Genomic DNA, 10,268 nt, shown 5'->3' with positions numbered 1-10,268 from the left:
GGACTATGGCACATTGCTAGATGTTTACCATAGTCGTTGGGCCTCCGGACAGGTTTCCGGATTCATCCAGAACCGGCTCACGGCTAATCCACGGTGGACCTACATGGTCACACCAATAGCCTTGAGAAGTTAGAGAAGGATGAGAGAGAGAAATGATTATCCGAAGAGGGCTAGCACCTTTCGAGGGTAATAACGGGTTTCTATAGTAATAGTTACATAGAAATTATTTGTGACATTTTAAGGGTTAAAATGGTCAAGCAATAATTAATTATATTTAATTATTATATCTTCAAGTGTTAAGATTAATGAGATGAACAAAAATAACCTTTTAATAGTTAAAGGGTAAAAAGGGTAAATTTATGGGTTGTTAATGTAAACTAGCTTAGTTTACATGAATAATATTGATTATTCAAAGGGTAACATAATAAATTCGTGGGGTGCCTTTATAAAATAAGATTTTATTGGGCTTGGAAGTAAAAAATAAATAATTGTAAAATTGCCCAAGTATATATAAATGCAAAAGGTTGCATTTTAGTTCATTCTTGACTTGTTCACAAAAACGCAAACTAAAACTCTCTCTCAAACCCACGACCACTCTCTAATCTCTCAAGGTGGTGTTAAAGTGTGGAGGTCTCATCCTTTTGGGGCTAATCTTCATCAATCCAAAGCAAAGGAGAAGGTATAATCTCATTTCCATGCTTTGTTTAAAAACCATTTTTTTGAATCCATCATTTCATGCTTTCTTCTCCATTTCCACCACTCTTCATGCATGCATGCTGTTCTTTCAGCTGCATCCACCATCGTTCGCACATTTATCATCAACCCTAGAACGTTTGGACTTACATCCAAACTGGCAAACCATGGTGTGGACACTTTCTCAGCAGTTCTTTATATCTTTCCCAAGCTTCATAAAGTAACTCATTCTCTTCCTGCAGAAATGATGTGATGTCGTTTCTCATCTTTGCAGATTTTGCTGGTGGGAAACATTTAGTTAGGAACTTTTGTGCCAATTCATTCCAGGTTGTGATTGTTCCTGCCCGTATTTCCATTAACCATCCCTTTGCTTTATCCCTTGATGAAAAAGGAAATAATCTTAATCTGATAGTATCATCTGACACTCCATTTGACTTAAAGGTGTTGCAGATCTCTAAGAAGTTTGCAATGTGAGAATTTGGGTCGTCCTTTGGATCTCCCCCAAATTGTACCGACTGTTGGATCATTTGGATTATTTCTGGCTTTATTTCAAAGTTGTTGGCTTGCACCGGTGGCCTAGTTATACTTGGACGACTACCATCAACCGAGGGCACTGAGAATTCTCTCAACATTCTGTTTTCAGCCATCTCAATGACTATCGCCTCTTGTTCTCTTCTCTCTATGTTAAGTCTTCTTGTGGTTCTTTCAATCTCTAGATCAATGGGAACCATTGGATGACGTCTAGCTCTTAGCATAAACTACACAAATAGAAAGACAGTGTGAGATCACAAGCTAACAGAAAAGAAACAGCAAAAATAAACTAGAAAACAATTAAAACTAAAATTAAACTCCAATCTAGCTAAAACCAGAAAAATTCAATATTAACACAAAATCAATCCTTGGCAACGGCACCAANGTTTCTTAATTAATTACAACTAAGGAGAGATAGGAAAATAGTTCCAACAGTGAATATTCAGGGTATGAATTGATTTATTTTTGTATCGATGATCAGTTGTACAATTCCGATGGTGGATGTTGACCTAGACCAAGTTTCGTTATTTGATTGATTTCGATAGTTTAATTTGAATTGTTTTTCCTGAAATTATTTATGTTTTACTCAAAACCCCCCATATTGGTTCACGTAACATTAAACTCGGCTAGACATTCTTCGTGGGAACGATCCCTACTCACGTTACTACGTGTATTTTTTTAGGGTTTTAATTCTGGGTGCCTACGATAGCACACCAATGAACTTCCTAAACATATCCTCCAATGTCGACAATCTTTGATCCCCTGATTGTTGATTCATCCCAACTTGATTGTTTGGCGCATTTCTTTAGTTCCATTGATTATTCTGATAGCCCCAAGATAGATTTGGATGATTTCTCCAACCAGGATTGTACATATTAGAGAAAGGATTGTTCTGTTGTCTCTGATTCCCTACCAAATAGTTGACTTGTTCTGATGATGATGAAGTTGAAGCAAAGGTGTTCCCCACTTGGCATTCATTGCTCGTATGGTTACCTGCACAAAAATCACATGTCATTTGAGGTGTTTGAATAGAATTTACCCGCATACCTCCTAATTGCTTTTGAAGTGCTATAAGTTGGGCTGAAATGGCCATGTAAGCATCAACTTCATGAATACCCATAGACTTCTTCGAATGCATTCTCTCGGTGGGTCTCTGATAGTTGTTACTTGCCAAGACTTCAAGTAACTCCTAAGCTTCTTCAGGTGTCTTGTTTTTCAATGCTCCTCCGGATGCTACAACCACCATCATTTGCACATTTATCATCAATCCATTATAGAAAGTTTGGACTTGCATCCAAATCGACAAACCATGGTGTGGACACTTTCTCAGCAGTTCGTTATATTTTTCCCAAGCTTCATAAAGTAACTCATTCTCTTCCTGCAGAAATGATGTGACGTCGTTTCTCATCCTTGCGGATTTCGCTGGTGGGAAATATTTAGTTAGGAACTTTTGGGCCAATTCATTTCAAGTTGTGATTGTTCTTGCTGGTAGTGCCATTAACCATCCCTTTGCTTTATCTCTTAATGAAAAAGGAAATAATCTTAATCTAGTGGCGTCATTTGACACTCCATTTGACTTGAAGGTGTCGCAGATCTCTAAGAGGTTTGCAATGTGCGAATTTGGTTCTTCCTTTGGATCTCCCCTAAATTGTACCGACTGTTGGATCATTTGGATTATTGTCGGCTTTATTTCAAAGTTGTTAGCTTGCACCGGTGGCCTAGTTATACTTGGACCACTACCATCAACTAAGGGCACTGAGAATTCCCTCAATGTTCTGTTTTTAGCCATCTCAATGACTATCGCCTCTCGTTCTCTTCTCTCTCTGTTAAGTCTTCTTGCGGTTCTTTCAATCTCTAGATCAATAGGTACCAGTGGATGACATCTAGCTCTTCGCATAAACTACACAGATAGAAAAAAAGCGTGAGATTACAAGCTAACAGAAAAGAAATAGCAAAATTAAACTATAAAATAATTAAAACTAAAATTAAACTCCAATCCAGCTAAAACCAGAAAAATTCAATATTAACACAAAATCAATCCCCAACAACGGTGCCAAAAACTTGTTGCATTGAATTTACAATATGCAATATGTAGCAAGTGCACTAGTCGCAACAAGTAACAGAATGATGAGTAAAGTATCGTTCCCATGAGGATTGCGTGTCAAGTACTAATTTTCCTAATTTGTATCAAGTTGGAGCAAACGAAAAATGGTTGGATTTGCGGGAGACAATTAAGCTGAAGTTAAAACAAAACTCACAATGTAATTTAAAATCTAACTAACGAAGGCAATATCAATTCAAGAAAATATCAATTAAGACAAAGCAGTTAGGGTTTTGACTTCACTAGGATTTTATGATTTAATCTACAATTTCTATTGCTTCTAAGTTCACATGCAAGGATTATAAATTGGACACCCTAACCTATAAGACAAACCTTCTTAGGCTATGTTTCCCTACTTATCCCTATTAAACTTCTGCACTGAACAAAATGAAGGTTAATAGTTCTAAGTCCATTAAGCTAATTGGAATCCTAAATTGATTTCATGGATCTTCAAACCTATCTCTAACGTTCAATCAATCAATGGTATTTACTCTAAGAGGCTAATGCATGATTCACTTCTCAGTCTCATCACGCTCAACAATTAATTTCAATTAAAACAAGAGTAAATACACAATCCAAGCTATAGAATATGAAAGCAACATCATTTTATTGATTAGATATTAAAATCCCAATTACATCAAAACCCTAACCCAAAAGTGAGTTAGTTCATACTAAAAATAAAGCAAATCAAAATAAAAGCTGTAAACACAAAGTTCAACATGATGGAATAACGAAAAGAAAGTAAATTCTTCCCTAATTGATGAACCCGAAGGCTTCCAATCTTCAATTTCTCTCCTTTTTTCTCCAAACAGTATTGAAACCCTTATAAAATAACTAAGTCTCCATTAAATAGTAGACCCCTAAACCCTAAGACTATTCCCATAATATTAAAATGCACAGTTTTAATAAACTAAAAATTGCAATTTTTGCCGCGGCGAACTTTTCTAAACTATTCTAAAATTATGAAACTGCCCTCCTCTTGCTTCCTTGCTTAAATCTTCAATCTTTAGTGATCTCCAATAGGAACAAGCTTCATAGTGTTTCAAATCCGCATCAGAACTTTCCCGAATCTTGAAATTCGCTTGATTCTAGGTCCAGAAACTCAATTCCGCTCAGTTTTGCATGCTCTTACTGCACGTTTGGCCTGAAACGTAAAATATATGAAATTAAGTAGCAATTCAGGCACAAACTTAAGAAGAAGTATCCAAAATCCAGCCAAAAAGCATAGATAAAACAGTATAATCCTAGGATTATCAACCCTCCATTCGGAAGGGTGGCGATCTCTGAGACCCTCTTGAGGTGCAGAGTATCCATTCCCCCTCACTATTTTATTGATAACGTGCTGAAGCGGTTTGACATCATTGCTCTCTAGCTATCTGCAAATTCATATGTCATTCTCATTGGTCTGTACATCACGTGCATGATCGCAGAGTTAAGCGAGCCTTTTGTCGAAGAGCTTGTCTAGTTGTATAGAATAAAGAAAAGACAAGACCAGGCGTACTACCTTTCCAAGGTCAGAAAGGTACGTTTCAACTAGTTGGTCGACGTCTCAAAGAAGGTCTTGCACTAGGATTCTCATATTCCTTCTACGAAACCTGGGAGACCGATGCTTTCACTTCGGACGCGAGTAAGACATTGATTCCCTGTGTGCACAAGGGTTGCTTTCAAGCATTGTATTCTAGCTAACTGAGTTGTTTTGTTTTGCAGTTAACGTTGAGCAAAAATATCTTCCAGCCACGAGCTTGTAGAGGTTATAGCGTTTTAGTGACCTTCTCGATGATCAGTATAATTTCAACGAGCTTCTCAAACTTCCTCACCTGAAAGCATCCGGCTTTTGTCAGGACGAGGCAAAATTCCTTAGAATTTTGGAGAAAGGTTTAAGTTGTCACTTGCTCGCGTTTACTTTCCCACACAAATAGGTCACTCGTTCATTTGTTTCTTTTCTTGCAGAGATGTAGGCCGAGAAAGCCAATGGCCTCAAGGAGAAAATCGCAGCCCCGATGGTTGCTAAGAAAGCACCAACTGCCTTGGTGATGAAGATACTCATGGACACCGTTGGCACGAAGCACGCTAGTGGCGAGCTTGGGGAAGGCCCAAGCGCAAAGAGGCCTGTGACTGCCTTTAAGTTAGTTGGTAGGAAGAGCATTCCTGAGCCCCAAAAAGGGCCAGTGAAGGAAATGTTCGAGCTAACTAGGAGCTCGAGGAAACAAAAAGCATCCAAGTAGCACAATGGCTCAGGAAAGAAGAAAGCAACCAGGGCTCAAGAGGGCCTCAGTAAACAAAAGCGGTCAAGTAGCAGATTGGTTAGGGCAAAAAGGTTACTATGCAGGTTGGCGACCTTTAGAAAACAGCAGCAAAGGACTTGGCCAAGAAGAAGTCCTCTCCTATAGGCGAGGCAGGCACTGCTGGGGGGAGTAAACCTGGCTCGTCTCAGCCGAAGAGTAAAAAAGCAGATGAAACGGCTCAAGTTGCGGTCGACGCATTGATCAACCAACTTCCAAACCATATCTTTGTCAGGGCTGTAGTGGCCAGGGATTGCATCACCCTACAAATCTTTACAACCATCTGGGACTTGCCTCCCTCCCAGATGTTGGCTTTAACATGCAACTATATGGCGAAGCTACTAGTAGTTCGCCCCTATTTTATTTGCATGCTATCTTTGCCTTTTGCTGACTTCTCATCCTATCTTTTTAGATTGCCATGGCGAGCAAGCTTCTATACAAGGAGTGTAATGCCACTTTAGAGGGCATTCACAAGGGGTGGATGCTGGCAGAGACATTGAAAGAGGATGTTCTGGCTAAGGCTGAGGTTGCAAAGAAAGAGAAAGAGGCTAAGCAAGCTAAGCTCGAATGGCTCAAGGAGGAAGTGGCGACCTTTGGGGTCAAGGAAAGAGAGTTCATTAACAAGCTTAGCATGAGTGAGACTGCTCAAGCAAAGGCTGAAGCTAAGGTAGTAGAAGCCGAGAAGAATTTGGCATAACAGCGGGGTGCCAACAACAAGCTAAATTTTGAGCTTTCCTCAGCTCAAAAGACTACCACGAGTTGGGAGGCCAAGTTTAAGCAATCCTCGCTTGACCTTGCCTAAGAGGTGGTAGGTTGACAAGAGACCAAAACTGAGGTCGAGCAACTCAGGCTTCAAATTGAAGACTTGAACGAGGTCATCACTACTCGGTCTTCCTTATGCAGAAGCTATGGAAGGCTCGCCTCTCGATTGAATTTTCTTTCCTTTTGTGAGATTATCAAAAGGAAGTCGAGACGATGAAGGTCAAAGCCCAGGGAATGGCCTACGTGTACTAGGATGACTCTGAGGATGATGGCAAGGGCCAGGAAGGTGGAGAGGAGATCAGGCTCAAGTTGGAAGCTGATGATCTAGTTCCCCTGACCGCACTTCCCCTAAGCAAGGCTCCCAACCTTGGAGACACTACTGCCCTCCCTCCTGTCGAGGAACTGTCTCTTCCCCTTGATGGCAAACTCCCTGGATTAGTCGAGGATGACCCCCCTACTCCTCCAGTGGCCTGAGAGATTGTTTACTTTTTTTTTTTTTTTTTTTTTTTTTTTGGTTGAAACAATGTAATTGAACTTAATTAATATAAGCAAATTTTTCATCATTTCCTTTTCGAGCAATGGCTATTATATTTCTGCGCAGTCATTTCGTTTATCCTAGTTGGACTTGTAATATAAAATCAAATTTGCCATAAGTCATGCGTAGCTCACTTCTCGAGGAGCTTTTTTGGATTTATGCGAGGAAATCTTATGCATCGATTAACTTTGATTTCGAACTTATCATTCTTTTCAAATTTTTGGTCACTGGCTTGAGGCCAATTTCCTTCGATGTGTTTTTCCTTGAATTTTTTAAGTTTAACTTCGTTGATTTAGGATTTTCCATCTTGATTTATGCGAGGAAATCTTATGCGATGAGTAACTTTGATTTTCAAACTTATCATCCTTTTCGAGTTTTGTTCGTCGGCTTTGGGCCGATTTCCTTTGACATGTTTTTTCCTTGAATTTTTTCAAGTTTAACTTTCTCAATTTAGGATTTTCCATCCTGATTTATACGAGGAAATCTTATGCGATGAGTAACTTCAATTTTCAGGCTTATCATCCTTTTCGAGTTTTGGTTGCCGGCTCAGGGCTGATTTCCTTTGACATGTTTTTTCCTTGAATTTTTTCAAGTTTAACTTCATCGATCTAGGGTTTTTCTGAGATAAGCTGCGTTTCTAGGACTCTTGACTCCGAGTTCTCTTTTGAAATATCATTGTTGAGGTCGCGATTTACAGGTCGGTAAATAAACGCTAATGGATTAAAGACATTAACTTCGCAAGTGCTCGGTGTTCCAAGCTCGCATTATTGCTTCGCTGTTGAGGCATTCCAGGTGGAAAGTTCCTATGTGAGCTTCTCCGAGATCTTGAAAGGACCTTCCCATTTGGATCCAAGTGCTTTAACATTCGAGTTTTGGGTACTCTGGATGACCTTCTTAAGAACCAGATCGCCCACTTCAAAGTCTTTATTTTATTACTTTGGTATTGAAGTATTGTTTGGCTCGTTGCGGATATGACGTGAGCCTTAGCTGGGACTTGTCCCGGTGTTCTTTAATTAGGTCCAACCTCAGGCGGAGAAGATCTTCATTTCTTTTCTCGTCAAAAACTGCTCTTCGGAATGAGTTGATCCCCACTTCAATTGGGACCATTGCTTCACACCTGTATAATATAGAGAAAGGGGTTTTAACTGTTGAACTCTTGCCTGTCGTCTTATAGGACCACAAAGCTTCAGGCAGTTCATCAGCCCACCTCCCATTCAGGGCATCGAGCTTTTTCTTAATAGTGTGCTTGATGACCTTGTTCACAGCCTCCACTTGTCTATTGGCTTGAGGCTGATAAATAACAGTGAAACTCTTCTTGATGTCGAGTTACTCGCAGAAGGTCCTGAAGTCTTCACTGTCGAATTATTTTCCTTTGTCAGTTATTATTGTGTGGGGAATCCCAAACTGACAAATAATGTTTTTATAGATGAAATCCTTTAGCTTGTTCGACGTTATTATTGACAGGGGCTCGACCTTTGCCTACTTGGTCCATGGCAACTACTGTGAACTTAACGCCCCATTTTCCTTGAGGTAAGGGGCCGATAAGGATGATGCCCCAGATTACAAATGGCCAAGGGCTTGTCAAAGTGGTCAATTCTTGCAGTGGGGCTCATGGAATATCTGCAAATATCTAGCATCTATCACATTTGCGAACATAGTCCACTGCATCGTCGAAAACTGTTGGCCAATAATATCCTTGGCGAAGTACTTTGTATGCTAGAGATTTGCCTTTTACGTGATTTCCAGAAATTCCCTCATGAATCTCCCTCAGAACATAACCTTCATCCTCATGGTCAATACGTCACAACAATGGTACATTGAATCCACGCTTGTGCAGTTTATCATTGATGAACATATACTGAGCTGCCTTGGTGCTGAGTGTTCTGGCTTTGGTTCTCTCCTCTGGTAGTGTACCATCCTTTAGGTAGGTACTGATTGCGTCCATCCGACTGTATCTCTGACTCATAGTTAAAACCGGACCTTGTGGAGTGGAGATGCTTAGTCCCAAGAGAAACTTAATTGGGATGGAATTGGCTTTTTCCTTATTCATTGCAGAAGCTAAGCGGGCTAATGCATCTACTTGCAAGTTTTTCTCCCTTGGGAGTTGAAGGATTGTGAAGGATCTAAATTGCTTGAGCTCGACCTCTGCTAGCTAGAGGTAGGACGCCACCCTGTCTTCCCTCACCTGGTATTCCATGGTAATTCGATGGACCACGAGTTATGAGTCACTATAAATCTTAATGGACTTTGCACCAATTTCTTTGGTGAGGCAGATCCTTGCGAGTAATGCCTCATACTCAGTCTCCTTGTTGGAGGCAGTGAACCCGAATCTTACTACGGCTTTGACCGGGTTTCCATCTGGACTTTTGAGCAAGAACCATGCTCTTGTTCATTTCTCATTCAATGAGCCATCTACATACAGAGTCCATTGACATAAGTTGTCAAACTTCGACTTCTACTGCTCAATCTCTCCCGAGGTATTTGCCCTCGGCAGGCTTGACTTAGCTTCTAGCTAATAGGAGAATTTAGATATAAAATCCACCAAGGCTTGACCTTTGATCACTGTCATCAAGATGTACTTGATGTCATGCTAACTTATCTCCATGGTCCACTGGATCAGTCTACTAGATGTCTAGGACTTCTGCATTATTTTCTTTAGTGGGAAATTTGTTAGCACGTGGATGGAGTGTGCTTGGAAATAGGGTCGCAGTTTTCTAGCAGCGGTGATAAGGGCAAAGGTGAGCTTCTCCATCTCTAGGTACCTCATCTCCACGTCAAATAGTCTCTTGCTTACATAGTATACCGACCATTGTACTCCATCCTCTTCACGTACAAACATTGTGCTAACAGTAGACTTTGATACTGATAAACATAGCAGCAATGACTCACCCTGAATGGGCATTGGCAGCAAAGAAGGTTGTCTTAGATGTTTCTTTAGCTCCTGGAAGGCTCTTTCACACTCCTTTATTCACTTGAAATCTTTCTTCCCCTTCAAGGTCTCAAAGAACGACAAACATATGTCCGTGGCTTGGGGAATGAATTTGCTGAGTGTGGCCACATGCCCTATCAAGCTCTGCACTTGTCTTATGCTGGTCAGGATTTTCATGTCGAGCTGACCCTAAATCTTTTCTAGGTTGGCTTCTACACCTTGTTGGTTTATGAAGAAGCCCAAAAATTTCCCCGAGCTCACCCCGAAAGTACATTTCAAAGAATTAAGCTTCATTCGAAACTTTTTGGGGATGTCAAAAATTTCCCCCAAGTGCTCAACGTGGCTTCGATGACCTTTGATTTGACGAGCATGTCGTCGATGTATACCTTCATGGTATGGCCAATTTGGTCAATGAACATCTTATTCTCTAAGTGC

General features: G+C 40.4%; 1 non-coding gene across 1 annotated transcript; it reads left to right on the top strand.

Moving 5' to 3' along the window:
* Positions 1-855: 855 nt before the first annotated feature.
* Positions 856-962, top strand: LOC116125947. Its single transcript, XR_004127416.1, has one exon. It is a non-coding gene; the product is annotated as a small nucleolar RNA R71 (small nucleolar RNA).
* The last annotated feature ends 9,306 nt before the right edge of the window (positions 963-10,268 follow it).

This window comes from Pistacia vera, unplaced genomic scaffold (assembly GCF_008641045.1).
Source record: "Pistacia vera cultivar Batoury unplaced genomic scaffold, PisVer_v2 Contig173, whole genome shotgun sequence".
Lineage (NCBI taxonomy): Eukaryota > Viridiplantae > Streptophyta > Magnoliopsida > Sapindales > Anacardiaceae > Pistacia > Pistacia vera.
Note: the sequence above shows the minus strand (reverse complement) of the source record. Positions and strands in the feature narration are given on the sequence as shown.